The sequence below is a fragment of the Vipera ursinii genome (genome assembly GCF_947247035.1).
Source record: "Vipera ursinii genome assembly, chromosome: 1".
Classification (NCBI taxonomy): domain Eukaryota; kingdom Metazoa; phylum Chordata; class Lepidosauria; order Squamata; family Viperidae; genus Vipera; species Vipera ursinii.
In genome coordinates this window covers 36,927,182-36,945,378 of record NC_139512.1, presented here as the reverse complement: position 1 = coordinate 36,945,378, position 18,197 = coordinate 36,927,182, and positions in this window count along the sequence as shown.

Here is an 18,197-nt window from a genome sequence, read left to right as displayed (position 1 = left end):
ATAGCCAGCTGTGTGTCAAAAAAGCCAACATAGTCCTAGACTGCATCAACATAGGGATAGCATTAAGATCATGAGAAGTGATAATACCTCAGTATACTGTACTAGTAAAGCCACATTCGGAATACTTCATCAACTTCTGGTCACCTGATACAAAAAAAGATGTTGAGATCTTGTGGAAAGTATACAAAAAAGCAATAAAGATGATAAGGGGTCTGGAGGCTAAACTATATAATGAACTGTATGTTTAGCCTACCAAAGAGAAGGCATACAGATGACATTGTAGCTATCTTCCAGTATTTGAAGGCCTGTCACAGAGAAGGGGGGGGGTCAATTTATTCTGCTAAGCACCTGAGGGCAGAACAAGAGGCAGTGGGTGGAAGCTCATCAGAGAGAATGGAACAGTGAAGGGATACAGAGCAGAAAACATCCTGCAGCCAAGATTTGAACTACTCGGGTGACCCTGAGGACACAGGTAAACCTCCAATTGCCTCAATGACTTTCCAAAAGAATGCAAATGCCCAGCTGTCTGCAAGGAATATAAATCCTTCCATTCTCCACCATCCAGTCAGAGCTGAAGAAGCTTCTTGGATGAGAAGCGAAATGTCTTCAAAGAACAAACAAGAAAGTTCAGTTGCCTCCTGAAAAAGCATTTTTGGGACAATCATGACTTGAATGACTGAGAACCTACATAGACATTTCCTGACAGTGAGAACAATTAGTGCAATAGCTTCCCTCTAATCTAGGAGTTTTGTGGATACTCCATTGCTGGAGATTTTCAAGAAAAGATTCGACAACTATTTGTCCAGGATGGAATAAGGACTCTTGCTTTGGGCAGGAGGGACAAAAGACCTCCATGGTCCCTTCCAGCTCTATGATTCTGTGATTTCTATAACATATCCTAAATCTTTATTGTTAATGTGTATGACTAAGTGCTTGAAGTGTTCACACTTTGAAGCAGATGGATTTTGTAGAAGTTAGTACTCCTTGGTGCAAAGATAAGTACAGGGAATAGAATGCAAATGCAACAAACCATCATGTATTTCTCTCTTCTTGTCCTAAGCTGTATTTTACTGAGTTTATTTTGTAACATAAACAGCCCTCTAAAAGAGGAACAGCCAACATCTGGGAAATAATATTCATCTCTATTTTTTACAACCCAAATTTCATATTGCCATTGATGGAATTTTCTTTGGCAACCAATTATGAGAAGGAAAAGCAGGAGGTTTTGCCTGAGCACTTAGATTTTTCTTTTTGTTTATAAGCTCAAATTACATATTGAAAACTGAGAAGTGTGAAGGGAAAAGAACTGTACTTGAAATGGTGGTTAGGCTTATCTTCACTTTCATCCATGGCAGCTTTCTTCTGCTTCTTTTGATGGGCTTCGTGATTCAGTCAGATCTGATGGCATATGTCAGTAAAGCTTAAACATGGCTGGAGCCAATCATGTTTTTGTCCAAGTTGCACATGTCAGCCTAAAGTAGATTGATGAAATTAAGGACAGATGGCTGTGGCATTTTTGTTCTTTGAACTGACAGCTGCTGGTGTAAAAATACATTAAATTTTAAAAATACATTAAATTCAATTGCACATAAATTAGATTTTATATTAAAATAGTTAAGTAATCTTTAAAGGTTTGTTCAGAAAAAGAAGCACAGAGAACTGGCAGCTCACAAGGTTTGCATGCATAGATTTTGCTGTCTCTTCTGCACTCACAGAATGCAAACTCTCAGACTGCCCCAGCCATGACCTTTGGCCTGTCTCAGAAACAAAGTGCTTTTCAAGGACAGAGAGAGATAGGGATTCCTTGGTACTACTCATCCATTCCCAAGGGATTGATGATGGAAACAAACTCTGCTGTATGCAATCAAAATTTATAGGATGAATCAAACTAGATTCAATATGTTTTATCATACCTCTTTTTATAACAGAATAATCTGTTCGGCTGATCAAGGGAATGCTTGGGTGATAATGTACCTGGATTTCAGGAAAGCATTTGACAAATTCTGATATCCTTGAAGACCACATAAAAAGCTTATCCTGGTTAATAATGTGATCAAGTGGATTTACAGTTGGTTGAATAACTACACCAAATTGATATATCCACAGTTCTGCATCCTAGAGGGAAATACCACATGGGACATTGATGAGGTTCCTAGAGCTTCAGCACAAATCACAATTCAGCTAAGTTCAACAGGCTTGGATTAGCTTTGAACTCAAGTCAAATTCAATAGAATAATAATCAACTGTTCTGACAGTTCTTATATCTTATACCATGCAGATTTTCCTCTGGAGCTGTGGAATGAGCAGTTTCCCCACTGGTGAACAATTTCACAACACCTTCCATTCCAGGATTCCTGCCCTCTCTGTGTAGCCAAGTCGCTGTGTCATTTTGTCACCATTGTCACCCTCCCCCTGTTGCCCAAGGGATTTTTCGCTGTCCCCCAGCAGAGCAGCTGGATGTTTTATGACTGTGAAAAATAAAGATGGTGAAAGAAGAATAAAGGTGGAATACCACGGGATGGAGGGTGGGAGGACTGTTTGAATGGAAGGATAAAATACACCAGTGAAAACAGTTGTCCAGTACCCCTAAACTGCTGTAGAGGATAAGATGGTTGAGGTCCATGACTGCATGGAAATGATCTTACAGTATAAGAAAGCCCAGGGCTTTTTTTCTCATAGAACGCTCAGAACGGAGTTCCGGCACCTTTTCTGGATGGAACCTTGTAGAGTAGGCAAGGCGGGTTGTATGACATGTGTGAGTTCCAGCACCTTTTTCTTTTATAAAAAAAGCACTGAGAAAGCCTAAGTGTATTTTTCAAGCTGCGGCCTGTGAAACCTAAAATTCTGTGAGAACTTGATGAGACTCTTAAAGAGACTAAAGGTAGAAGAAGAAAAAGTCACTGAAATGTAGACAGGGGCATCTGTAGCCATTTTTAAGGTATAGCAAGAAAGGACAGATATTGTTTTCCCTTGAGAAAATGCCACAGCCACAATTTTGTGGATCAGAGATTCCAGGAAGTTTTCTAAAACAACTATCAAGTCTGATGACTTGAAACATTTTAAAAGCTTTGACCTAACCTAAGGCTTTGAATAAATGTTAATTCCATGACAATATGCAACTTAAAATCAGTTCAAATATTAATCAAAATCTAGGATAGAAAGGTTAGAGCTATTGCTGTGTTAGTTTTGGGGCACATCTGTTTCTCTAAGAAAACCATTGCTTTTTCCTCCCAAGTTGATGGGTCCTCTTTTTATTTGCAATTCTCAGGGGAGCACTTTCCAATCTTCTGTGTTTGTATCAGTTAAAGAGCAGCTATTTTAGATCAGTATAAAGAAGTGATGTGTCTGCCAGCCTTGTTCAAGTGCTTTCAGCTGTTTAATAATATATGTTGTTGTCCATTACAGCGGCTATGTGGCTGTATGTTAAGATGAGAAGCAATCATGCCAAGAGATGGACTTTGGGATAGCTGCCTAATGCTTTTGGGATGGAGAAGGTGTCTGGACTTCAGATGACCTTCACCAATGGAGAAGCCAACCCTCCAAACACAGAATTAGCTCAATGATTCATACTAAATTTGCTCTGCATGTAAAGATGGCCATGCCTTTGGCTTTTATCTATCCTCTATCCATCTATCCTCTTCAAGCTTTCTGTTTGTTTATAACTTTTCCCCAACAATAGATGAAAGCAAATTTCATACACAGTATCTGTTGAGTTCAATCCAGGCTCCTAAAGTTCTCATTCTAAACTAGTAGATTGTGCAAATTGTTTAGGAAGATTATAGGTGGAGGATGGGCTTGGAGAGCACGAGGGCACACAATCTGATACATGCAATTCCTTAAGCCCTTCCCAAAGTTTCATCAAAATTATTATTTTTATGCAACGGGGGAAATATTTCAACATGTGGGAATAAATCAGATATATGTATGGATTTGCTTCCATTTTATTTAAATTTCAGGGTATATTAAATTAGATTTGTTTACTTATAGGGCAAAAGCCAGTTTGTAATGTTTAAGGCATCAAGCTGGAAACCAGGAGACTGTGAGTTCTAGTTCCACCCTAGGCACAAAGCCAGCTGGCTGACACTTGGGCCAAACATATTCTCTCAACTCTAGAAAGGAGGCAATGGCAAACTACCTCTGAAAAATCTTACCAAAAAAAAACCTGCAGGGACTTGTCCAGGCAGAATTGAACATGACTGGCCTGAAGTAAAAATACCTTATCGGGCATAGCTGCAGGAAAATCTCATAGGGACAAATGTGGCTTGTGGCCCATGTTTTTCATTTTGTGCCCTGCCTCAATAGTTCAAGGTAGTGCCATTGAGTTTGGTCAAACTTAACAGTATTGGGGCTAAACTGGTACCCCTAAAACTGTAATTTTTGACTGGAGACACCTAAGTCTCTCTTTTTCTTCTTCCATTAAGTTGTGCCCTATTCTTGAAGACTGTCTATACAAATTCCTGCAGTTTTCTTCGCAAGGTTTTTCAGAATTGGGTTGCCATTGTCTCCTTCCTAGGGCTGAGAGAAAGTAACTGGCCCAAAGTTAACCTGATTAAGGAAGAAGTCTCTGAGTCTCTGAGTTTCTAGTCCGATAGCTTAACCATTGCACAAAACTGGCTCTCTTTAGCTCATATAGTTTCACAAAATATTGTAATGTTGCCTTTGTCAGTATTACTGCAAGGCATAATTATATGCTAGAAATGTATTTTTTCTCAGTGAAGGTTTATCTGTTCTCACCACAGCATCAAAGGTATTTTATAATCACATCATCATGAGGGGAATGGCAGAACATTCACACACCTGTAACACTATAAAATCAATGATGTAGTGCAACTGGAAGGGGAAGTAATTGTTTATCAGATCATTGTTTTGTAGTCCTAGGATGACAAAACTACGAGGCAACTTATCCAAGAAGCATAAATGAAAAATCACCCAGGTATAAACAAAAAAGAGCAACTGATATGGGCAAAGAAAATAACAGATTAAAATGTTTTTTTTAAGAATTCAAACAAGAAAGGGTTTTTTTCAGAGCAAAGAAGTGAGATACAACCATAAATTCATTCTGTGAGTTTCCCATATTTTGATTCTTATTGAAAGCAAATGGATTCACTAGGATAATGTGGGATCAGGAAAAATAACAGTACATCAAAGAAAGAATACACTGATGCATTTTGAATAAACTGTCCTAGATGCCAGACATTGGTGTATAATATTTAACATGAAAATTTATTCTGAATTTATTCCAGTCTTAGCATTCAGCTTCTTCAATTTAACTAGGTTTTGTGTGTGTGTGTGTGTGTGTGTGTGTGTGTGTGTGTGCCCATGTTACTACTTCCCAGGTATCTTTTTAAATAGCTAAATGTTATATAAATCTTTTCCCCAGTCTTCGTTGCTTCAGTTTCAGTTTAACATGTTCCCCCTGCTCCTGGAGATAAAAACTGCCAGCTTCATTCAGCAGTGCCAGCTTAATGAAAGTCAGTTGCCTTCATTCAGGAAAATGAGAACAGACTGTAGAAATGCATTATGAACAAACATTGTAACTGCATGTTATTCAGGGCTTTTTTTCTCATAGAACGCTCAGAATTGAGTTCCAGCACCTTTTTTTGGATGGAACCTTGTAGGGTAGGCAAGGCGGGTTGTATGACATGTGTGAGTTCCGGCACCTTTTTTATTTTACAAAAAAAGCACTGATGTTATTGATGTTTTCTTGTTTGACATAACTTGGGAAAGCCTGAGAGTTAGTTTTCTTAATAGGTTTTCAAGAAATTAAAATGTTAAAAGTGTAAATTTTCCAGTCTTCATCACAAGTCTTGTCTTTTCTTTTTGCAGCAGCAAAATGAAAATAACATTGTTCTTCTTTAACAATGAGTTACTACTCCAATTACTTAAGAACTTGGGGGTAAAGTGAGACCTTTTAAAAAATATGGGCAATTTAACGTGGATTTGAAGTGTATAACATTTGAGTGCCCTCTTGTAGCTCTGTGGGAACAGAAAGTGCAGAAAGTACAAGTGATCGTTTGATGCAAAGTTTATCAGACACCAGTGGAGCACAATCACCTTTTGGTCTTTGCTGGGAAAAGAATAATCAATTCTTCTATTACTTCACAACTGTAAAAATGTCAAGGGAGAAATCTCCTGTCCTAAAACAGCAATTACTGCATAGTCCAAAATGCCAATGTTTTGTCTTTATAACATTCTTCCAGCTACCTGCATTTAGGTCATTCACAACAGGAATACGCACATTTTGGGGAGCATGGGCCTGGCATGCTGGTAAAAAAAAAGGTGCTGTTTTGATTGTGAGATCACAGTCACAACTTTGACTTTTATTGATCCTCCTACCACTTTGTAGAAATCCCTGGCAAGGGCTGCACTTAATGGCTTTTGAGGTATTTTATGTGGATTTTTTGCTTTTCCCTCTGCTGTTTGAAGGGGATGATGGATGAAGCCTTTTTTAGGTTTTCAAGATGATAATATTATTGAGAAGTGCTCTAAATGTTGCTGGAAAACTTTTAGAAGAGAAGAATGACAGACATTGCTTATATTCCCTGCATAGCATTCTGAAAAGGAGTCATCTATGAGCTGTTCCCTTCATTTTTAATTTCCAGGAGCACCAAACAGTGTCTTTTGTCCATGCTATCTGGGGATTGTAGAAGTTGGCTCAAAAGATCTGGAGGACTTCAAGCAGGTTCAGCTCAACTGAATGTGACCCTCCAGGGGCAAAAGTAGAGAAGCTATTATAGGCTTATAGCCTGAAGGATGACCAAAGGAAATCTATCCTTCTATCTCAAAGAGTTGTATAGAAGATGGAATTTGGGGAACAGTGTGACATGCAGAGATGATAAAAGCCAAACCTCTTGGAGAATCCTTATTTGTATAAAACTAATACAAAATGCAGAATGTCGCTCCTCTCCTGTGTTTCTGATCTTGCCCTAGGGAAATGTTTTTATTTTTAATTCAAATTGATTACTTGCATCAACTCTTAGCAACCATATAGGAGACATTTTACCTTACAATTTGCAATCCTTATATGGAAAGCAGGTATGAATTTTCCCATTTCCTTCTTCATGGAGCTTGTGCAAAGGAAGATTCAAGTTGGGTGGAGTGGGGAGAAACCTGATATATAAGTATAAGAAGTACAATTAGCCTCCTGAATGCCCTTTAACCAATCTTTTTTAATTTCATTGTGCTTGAATCTGTTTTTCCCCTCCCCAATCATTTTCTCCAAATGGCTTGGTATTCCCATTATGCAGAGTTTCTTAATGATCTAGGAGCAAAGAATGTAAAAATGTTCTCATTAAAAAATTAGGTTAACTAGTCAAAAGTATTAGGCCTTCTGATGGATCTGCCCCAACTGAAGCTGGGCAATATGATAAGTGAAAAAATCCAGCATATTATATAAAAAGCAGGTATACTCTCTCTCTCTCTCTCTCTCTCTCTCTCTCTCTCTCTCTCTCTCTCTCTCTCTCTCTCTCTCTCTCTCTGTGTGTGTGTGTGTGTGTGTATCAGAAAGTAGAATATCTTTGTAAGAGAAAATTTAAACTTTTCAGGGGTTTGAAATTAATGGTGTGAATCATCACCATAGATTGCTTGATAAAGATGTGCTTTTGCTGTGCAGCATAAATGACAGAAGTAAGGAATGGGCAGACATCCAATGTGGCTCTCAGCAAGAACAGGTCAGTTTCAATTTAAACTCAAAAACTTGAATTATTATTAAGATCTTGTTGGAAAACTACAGTTATGGTGTGCTTAGCATTAAGAAGAGTAAGAAGAAATAAAAAATCCTGTGCCAAGGGAGCACAAATCCTGGGTCAGAGAAGCTGAGTTTCTGCTTAGTATGCTGGACTGTGCAAAGGAAGCATGCTGGAGTATGACACTATCAGATAATGAAACCTACCAATCTAGAAATTAGACAGCATGTAAATGCAAGTAGATAAACAGGCACCACTTTGGTGGGAAGGTAACAGCACTTCATGATGTCAGGATAGCCTCAGAATGGAGATGAGTGTTGCCCATCCTATTGTTGGCAATGACAAGGAAAGTAAAATTGGCAGACTTCTCTACCCTTAACTTCAATGTAGTGTTCCTAATTTCTGATTGTTTATTAAGAATTTGTAATCCTGTATGGATTTGAGCTGGTGGGTGGGGCTCCTGGAGCTTGCACAGGCAGAATCTTAGAGAGGTTGGGCACTCCGCTCTAGACTTACCCAAGTCTTGGTTCTATATAGTAGGTGAGCTGCCTCAACCATAATCAAACTGTGGACGAGAGAAATCTAATTACAATCTGGCCTAGCTTTTAATAGAATCCCAGGGCTGCTGAGAAGTTGGTGATCAGTATCAAGGACAAAAGTCAGAATTGATGTCGGCTGTCAACACCACTTTCCCATGATAAAGGAATGATTTAAAAATATACCAATATTATGTATTATAGTAATAAATGTAAATATTAGAAGGCTTAATTACTCTGAACTTTAATTATCCATACATAATTTTAAGTTAGCTGAATTAAAGGCACATACTTTTCCCATAAAACTTGTATTCCTAATAAAGAATAGCAGAAAAAGAGAAAATTAATATTTATAGTTTAGTTTGACTTCGCTTTAAACAATTGCAGGATGGATAACGTGTTTTGGTGTTTTCAAATATATTCATATGTTGGCATTTGAGTTTTCTCCCTTTCTTGCTTTAATCAGTGTGTTTTAAAATATTGATATAGCAAGCCTAGGGACATTTGTATAAGCAATGTATTTATAATATCCACTTTAGCTTAGTGATAAGTCCACAGAAAAGGCAGCCTATGATGACACTAGTCAATTATAGTACAGTAGGTCCACAATGGGACGTGGTGGCTCAGGGACGTGGTGGCTCAGTGGGTTAGGATGCTGAGCTTGTCGATCAGAAGATTGGCAGTTTGGCGGGTCAAATCCTGAGTGCTGCGTAGCAGAGTGAGCGCCTGTTACTCTTCCCAGCTTCTGCCAACCTAGCAGTTCAAAGCACATAAAAATGCAAGTAGAAAAATAGGGACCACTACGGTGGGAAGGTAACAGCGTTCCGTGCGCCTTTGGTGTCTAGTCATGCCAGCCACATGACCACGGAGACATCCTCAGACAAGCGCTGGCTCTTTGGCTTTGAAACGAGATGAGCACCAGCCCCTAGAGTCGGAAACGACTAGCACACATGTGTGGGGGAACCTTTACCTTTAGGTCCACAAAGAAACAGAACACAGCAAAATACCTTCTGAGACAAAATGCTCATTCTATATTTGTTTTTCTAATAAATATTTTATTAATTTTCTAATTTTGCAATCATTAAGTTCTTAACAAACAAAGTGTGGTCTGGGTCCATTAGTAATTCAGTGGTGCATATTAACTTCCTCAATCTAGATTCAATACTACACCATCCAGTGCTTCCTCTCTTTTCCCACTGGTATACATTTTTTCACATACAATTCTTATTGCTGTTAATACATATACAATTAAATAATTTCTTTATCTCATTTTTTCTAATTTTATACATAATATCAATACTGTCAGTTTAAAATATATTTTCTAACCAAAACATATCTCAATTGCAATTGCACTTAAAATCATTTGTTCAATCAATATCCTGTTTTTCCTGCTTATTAAAAATTTTGATTTCCCATCAATGTTCAGTGTCTCTATTGCTTATAAGTTTCTCATAATAAATAATATTTTGGTAACCAAAAGCTTCCCTTATTCAGACCCTCTTAGCATTTTCATATTTCTCTCATACCAAAATATAGTATTCTAGTCGCAGATCCTATCTTTCTAGTTATAATAATACTTTTATTTCTACAATTATCTATTGTCTTAGTCATGTTCAAACATCTATTTAATTATATAGTATCCCATCTAATGGGTCAAAATCTCTATTTTCTTCAGTCTTACTCTAGCTTTCTTCCTTTGCCAACTAACTTTCCAAGTCAATGCATTTGAATCATCAAGTAGTTCTTCTATTTTTGTGTATATTGTTTGGAATAAGAAAGGCAATTTGATTAAAGTATTTTTAGAAGGACGCTCAGCCCATTGATATTCATTAAACAGCCTCTCTCCTTCTCCAATTTTCCACAATTCTCCTAACAGCTTTATCTTCCGTTCAATCAGCTCTTCTTCCTTATCTTCAAATATGTTCAGAGATCTTGACAAGTAAGATCCCTTTTCCATTTCTGGTATTATCGCTACGTCTTCTAATTCTTCATTTGTCTGTCTGTTGATTCCTTTCTTTAGGTCCTCCATCTTTGGATCTGCTTCCTCTAATTTTCCTTTTATTTTCTGGGTTACTAGTTCCTTCTTTGTAGCCATTTTCTGAATTTGTAGGTTTAGATTAGAAAATTGTTCTTTTATTTCCTTTGCGTTATTTTTAGTCTCATCATGAGCTAAGGCAATTGTCTCTTGTATTGATTTCAACATAGAAAGAATTTCTTTCTGAGATTCATCAACATTTTCTTGCTGGTATGTCAAGCTGGAGGCTTTGAAGACAAGTGTTAGGGATGGGGTTTTTTTACCATTTAACGGCTAATTATGGAACATCCATTTTGTTTTTTTATGTGATTTTTATAGTCCAATCTATTTAGGGATTTTAAAAGTTTCAGTCAATTGTCAGTTGAACTCCAAATAATTGAGCCAGCCTATCAGTCCGTCCTTAAGCCTCCCCTAAACAAATATAAGGAAAATTCAAGTTTTTCTGTCCAGTGAAAAATATATCCTTTCTGTCCAGGTAGAAAAAAGCAATTAAAAGTTGTTCATCAATCAAAGGTTTATAATCCAAAGTATTCCATCATTTCAATCAGTAATACATGTTTTTTCTACAGGGAAATAGCTCCATGACACAGCTCTAAAAGTCAGTTAGTATTTGTATTTGTAATCCAGGCAGGCCAGTTTCAAAATAGTTTATCATCTTTGCCACACAGATAAGCAACCCAAGAGGGTTTTTTTCCCTTTTACCTAGCTGCACTCTTCAAAAGTGAAAGTTTCCAAGGACAACAAAAGTCTTTTCTGAGTCTGGGCTTCAAGCCAAATTTCCTTTAAGCATAATATATTGTAATGCCATGGTTTGCCACTAGATGTCATTGACGCCATCTTCCAGCTTTTTAAATCCAAACTTATATTGCAAGCTTTTCAAGTCTCTTTTCTAAAAAAGTCTCAAAAGCACTTTCAGTCCCCAAATGTCAAAGCTATATATCTGTACTGATTCCAAATTAATCTTGTAATTTTCTCTGTTTTCCCCAAGCAATTAGTTAGCCACTTTTCTTTTCCTGTGGGAATGGGGCAGAAATTCCCCTTCCCTCTCTCATCGGGGGGGGGGGATTCTTTGCTTTAGGCATTTTTTTCCCAGGAAAAAGTCTTAAAGTCATAAAGAAAGGATAAAGTCTCACCCAATTCTATCCACACTGCTCAAAAGTTGCTTGTTAGTGCTTATTTTCTTCGGTTGTCAGCAGCTTCTGACTGGCCACACAAATGTGGCCACTCTTTTCCCCACCAGTTTGGAGAGCTTCCTCCGATCAATTGGAAGAGCTGCTGCCCCTCTGCCATCAATGAGGCTCCCCTCCTTCTTTGCCAACTCTTCTGGGCAACTTTTGACCCTTTTTAGGGTCTCCAGTGGGGCAAAATCAAATGTGGAAGACGGAGCCCCATCTTCCTGCATCCATTATACCATGACACCTAACCAGAAGCCCCTTGTTTTGTTTATGGTTGCTCCAAATCCATCCTCGTCTAGCCAAATTGGTTCATTTTGCTGCCTGAGGTATCAGCCATTGTTGTCTTCATCCTAAATCAGTATGCATGAAACCAAAGACCAGCCAAGCTGTTAGGGCATTTAAGGTAATAAAGATTATTTCTTAGTCCCCCTCCAAAGTAAAAAGATACCAATAATAACTAAAAACAAGTTTCTGCCCTTTTGTAATATCCAAAACCAGCTGTGACAGATGTCTCATTCTGCCTAATGTAGATCTAGCATTATACAATAGAGAAATGGCTGTTTAGAAGCCTTATGTAACCCAAACTTGCCCTAAAACAAGGTATTCCCAATTCCTCATAGTAAAAGTTTGGGTGATAGTCAATTGACTTCAGAAGGAAAGTATTTTGTATATTTGCATATGCTTGGAAGGGAAATGGGTCAGGCTAGAGAGACTGAAAATGAAATGTGAAAAATCATATATATTGTATATGTATTCACCCACAGTGTGGCTTACCATGTATAGTACACTTTGGAAGAGGCATACAATTATATCACTATGGAGAGATTCTCTTATGAGAAAAGACACAATATTTTAGATTCTTTGGCTTGGGGAGGGGGAAGAAAGGTCAAGCAAAGAATAAAGTGGCAAAGATGTACAAAATTATGGATGAAATGAATAAGGATTTTTATTTGTATTGTATTGTGTAGCATATCGGCATGTACAGTATCCTATAGAATAATGTTTCTCAAACATGGCAGCTTCAAGCATAAGTATTTTCTGTGCACTGCAATATGAATAAAGAGTTGAGTGCACATCCGTGGAGTTAATTCTTCTTCATCTGTTAAGGTGCTGAATCAAGATGAAATTAATTCCATCTCATTTCCATTGAAATGACAGTATGCTAGCTGATGTTATAAGTTAGTATTAAAAAGCTAAAGGTAAAGGTTCCTTCGCACATGCGTGCTAGTCGTTTCCAACTCTAGGGGCCGGTGCTCATCTCTGTTTCAAAGCTGAAGAGCCAGCGCTTGTCCAAGGACGTCTCCGTGGTCATGTGGCCGGCATGACTAGACGCCAAAGGTGCATGGAACGCTGTTACCTTCTCACCGTAGTGGTCCCTATTTTTCTACTTGCATTTTTATGTGCTTTCGAACTGCTAGGCTGGCAGAAGCTGGGATGAGTAACAGGCGCTCACTCTGTTACGTGGCACTCGGGATTCAACCCGCCAAACTGCCGACCTTCTGATCGACAAGCTCAGCGTAACGTTTCTCTCTGTAATTGTGAGAGCTAGGAATTCTAGGAATCATAATTCCAGAGCATCTGGATGACACATGACAGAGGAAGAGTGATGCATATTCTTCATGCAAAGCACATTTCCAAGAAGATTTGACTCTTTTTCCTTTTTCGTTTTGCTGCCACTAGTGTTAAAATCTTATATCCCAAAGGTTTCTGCTTCCCAAGGACATAATAAATTGGTGAGACATCCCTGTGATTACAGTACAGGGACATACATTCCCAGAGGTAACTGTGAAACATCAATTGAGACCCCTCTCAACCTAGCACAGAACAGCCAAAATAAGCAGATGTGATCCACTGGTGTCCAGAACTCATTAATGTGCAAAACATTTGGGGCAAACAAAAAAAGGATTTCATTTATTTCTTTGTTTGATTTATTTAGCCACTAATCTCACAAAATAGGTGACTCTGGGTATAATGAGAGCAAGATTAAATTCTATTCCAAGGATACTCACTGAATTCTGCAACTTCACCAATTCTCCAATGGAGCTTAATTGTATCATTTAATAAATAGGAATTTCAGTAATGAGGCCAGGATAACAGATGTTGCATCTTCTTACCACATCAAATATATCTGATATTACAAGGACAAAGTTCTTGCTTGTAGTCTGCCCACAAAAATCAACCATACAGATAACAACAAATCCACAGAATCTATGGCCTTCCAAATCTTCTTTGGTTGCCCACTCCCACAGCTGTGGTCAGGGATGGGATAACTGAACTTCAGTTTCTGTAGACAACAAGATCTATATGCTGCATTATCATTTGACAGCAGTGTATATTTTGTATTCATAAATACAAAACAAATTTATTTTCTTATTCTTATTTATAAAATCTCTATTTCTCATTGATCAACAATCCTGAGATTATTTAAAACAAGCAAAACTGGTTTTTTTACATTTGCAGTTTAAAAAATTACATTATTGCCCCTAAATAGTGGACAATCTCATATCTACAATTACAATCTCATATCTACAATTACAATTATTAGTCTCTTACTAATGTCTGTGTTGTCTTGGAATTCTGAGAGTCCTTGTGCCACTGTGGTTGGAAAGCTAGAAGACAAACAGTCTTATAGATAAGACATCACCCTATGAAAATTCCTCCTGCCATCTTTGGACAGAACTGCTTTTGCATTGCTGTATTGATTGATTGATTAAAAGGCATGAGCTTTCATGAGCTGCAACTCACTTCAGCAGATGCAGAATGGCTAGTTTTGAGAGAGCTTACGACTTTTAATTATAATTAGCTGGAAAAGGTTCTATTAGGTTTCTTTTTTTGCCACTTGGGCTAGGAAATTTCTTCTAAAACTGTTGAATATCACTTCATTTAAGATTCAGGAGGCATCAGACACACTTCTATAGGTGAGCTGTGGCAATTTAGTTCTCACTAATGAATAGCGATATTACAGCACTAGCAAAATATGATTTACATTTTTTCAATAAAAATGTCACTGGAAGTCCAGTCTCCCTATGTTAGTATTTGAAGCCACTGCTATCAGCCTACACTTTGGAGATTAATTAAAGTGAAAGATGACAGCATTTGGGAGAGGAAACCACATTGTACGCTCAGCCAAAAGGACCTTTAACAAGTGTTGTTCTTTAGTTGGACTGGGTCATTACTAGAGATTACAAAATGATTTTTTCCAATGAAGCCCAAAAGGCTGAAAGGCTGATATAGACTTAATCCAAAATCACTTCAGTACATTTTCAAAACTCATAATTTCTCTAGGGCAGTGTTTTTCAATCTTAACAACTTTAAGAAGGATGGATATCAACTCCCAGAATTCCTCAGCTAGCCAACCATTCTATGCTGGGGAATTCTGGGAGTTGAAGTCCACATGTCTTACATTTACCAAGGTTGGGAAACCATGCTCTGAATCAGCTCTCTGCCTTCACACTTGAGGATTGAATAGGGCAAGAAAGATGCTATGAAGCATCTAACAGGAAATTTTGAAATATATCTAAATAAAAACCAGAGGTTTTGTATTTTGGACATTTAAAATTTTGGAGAATGAAATTTTCACTGGATTCATCCCCATGTTATATACTTGTAGAACAAGAAAGTCCAACTTTTTTCATGCCAAAGTCTTACTTACTTACACCAAACCGCAGTGGGCAAAGTCAAGGACAAAAGCTGAATTTGATTTCATTTACAATTAAATGGTTAAGGGAACTACTTTCCAACCATGTAATTGCCTTCACAGAATTTTAACATTGTAAAACTAGAAAGGGCCTTTTTCAATCACAGCTGGAATTTTGTGAAAATGACATTCCAATCTCTAGTGAAAACATACCCAGTAAAGAAGACCCCAATAATCTGGTGTAACTGGTTTCACTGTTAAAGTGCTCTTATTTTTGAAATCATTTTCCTAATGTCAACCTGAATGTTCTTTTCTGTAACTGATAGCAGTGTTCCAATATCTCAGGGGTTGCCACAAAGAAGAGGGAATCAAGCTGTTCTCCAAAGCACCTGAAGGCAAGACAAGAAGCAACGGATGGAAACTAATCAACCAGAGAAGCAACCTAGAATTAAGGAGAAATGCCTTGACAGTTATAACAATCAGTGGAACAACTTGCCTCCAGAAGTTGTGAATGCTCCAACACTGGAAGTTTTTAAGAAGAGATTCTACAACCATTTGTCTGAAATGGTATAGGGCTTCCTGCCTAAGCAGAGGGTTGGACTAGAAGCCTCCAAGGTCCCTTCCAACTCTGTTATTCTAATATTCTAACTTAAGTATACTAATTTTTTTTCTAATTCTTTCACTCGATGGAGGTTAATTTTCAGTTCCTTGCCCAATCACATTTGCATTGTCCATTTCTTAACCTGTTCAGTTTGTATGAATCTTAAACTATGGAGCTGGAGAGGTGCAGTGACTCACTGGTGACTCTGTTGTGAAGTTCTCTGTTCCAGCGGTTCAAGTACCAGCACTGCATGGTGGGGTGAGCTCCTGTCACTTGCATCAGTTTCTGTCCATCTAGCAGTTCTAAATTGTTCTATGCAAGTAGATAAATAGATACCATTTTGGTGGGGAGACAAGCCAGCACTTTGTGTGGCGGTTAGAATCTTGCCAACACTGAACCTTCCCAGTTGTGATGCCCATATACGAAAAAGCTTCGATGGAGGGAGAACAGCCTTGATGATGATGATGCTGGAAAAGTGGCTCGTCTTTCTTTCTGGTGTGAAGCTAGCTCCCCTCTTGTGGTTCACCATGGGAAGCATACAAGCAGGTACCTAATAGAGCAAGGCTGTTATTTAATTTTCACTTTTTAAAAGTATTTTAAATATCTTTCTCCAAAATTCTGTCTACTGAGTTGCCATCCAAAGCTTCAATTAAATAACAGTTCAGAACATAATGAACTGAAAAAAATCACACTTTGAAGTGAGATAAGAATATAGCAAGGATGGTGAGAGAATTAAAAAGGTACAGTAGAAACAGAACCAGATGCTGGCTACTGAAATTTGGCCAGCTTTTGAGAAAAATGCAAAATGGTAACTTATGGAAATCAATGTACGTTTTGTACTAGTGAGTCATTACTCCTGTTACTTGATAAAAATCCTTGTCAGTAGGGCTAATGTGTAAACGTAGGTACAGAGATTTGGGTAGTAGATTTAAATAGAGTGATTCCGCTGATATTACCAGAAATTTCCTGGAAACAATCATTTTACATTTTAGCTGTATTGTTACAAAGAAAAAAGAAAAGCCAGGAGATCTCCTCTAAAACAGCTCCTAATTTCCATATCCTTTTAACTTAAGCAGGATAATAAGGCAATGTATCATAAATAAAACATTGTTTTTGCCAGAGTTTACTTCATATATTCAATATTAAAATTAGAGCATTTCAAAATATAAATATATAGTGGGAAACTAGCTGATCCTCAAGTAAAGATCCAATTTGTTTTGGAAAACACCATTTTAAGAATGGCTGAGAGGCTGTAACTGGCTGAAGCTTATTTCAATGTATTTCTAGTGAATATGAATTTTCTTTGACTCAATTCCATGTTGACTTCACTTTGCATATTCTTTTTTTTATTGAAAAGTTTTACAATACATTTTATTTTTAACAAAACACAACACCTCCCAACCCCCTTCCCACTCCCCAACCCTCCCCAGCCCCTCCCTCCCTTCCCCCTCCCCCCTCCCCGACTTCCCAGAGCTAGATACAGGGTATAAAAATACAAACAATCATAATCTACCTTATGCAAACAACCATAAACTATTAAGTCTATCGCACTTTAACTCTTATAAAGTAACTACCAACAGTATAAATATCACATCAATAATTATTCAAATGCTAGATGAAGCTTTTTAGTCCCATATTTACTCCACAATATATCTCTGTTGCAAATACTCTTTCAAGTACGCTAAGATCTTTGCCATTTCCGTCAGGTTGAAGACTTTTACAATCCATTCTTCTATAGTCGGCAGTTCTTCCTTCTTCCCATATTGCCCTACTAAAAGTCTTGCTGCCGTAATTAAATTCAACATCTGCTTAAAATCCACAACAGTAATATCAATAATAATGCCCAATAAAAACAATTACAGACAAAACGATCTCTAATTTACTTTACCAAATTTACATCAGTCATTAAAAAACCAATTTTCTAATCTTCTTTCCACCCAGCCTGTGGTTTCCCATACTAAAACCAAATTTATACAATCTTTCCTTCTCTTAAGATATTATACAACTTCAAATGCCATACATTCCTTTCCAAACTTAAAATTTCCATATATGTAATCACATCATATTTATATTTTCTATTGCGTGGTTCATGATTGCCCATATAGGTATCTTACAAATTAACTTATGTCTATACTTTTTCCAAACTCGCAACAGAGCACGTCTTAAAATATATACCTTAGACACATTATCCACCTTCTTATCACACAATAAATATACATACCAACCAGATAACAAATCATGGCCTTCAAAATTTCAGCAAAACATTCCTTTTCACTACTACAATTCTTCCCAGTTAACTTTTCATAATTATTTTTTAAATTAAAGCAACATAAAGTATTACAAAACATAATTATTTTTATATAACTTTAGATTTGAGGGTGACAAATATATCCCCAAATATTTAACCCTTTTAACAATTTCAAATCCCGTTAGCTCTTCTAAAACAGCCTTTTATGATACCATCATGTTCTTAAACAACATTTTAATATTTTGTATGTTAACCTTAAATCCAAAAACTTTCCCTTATT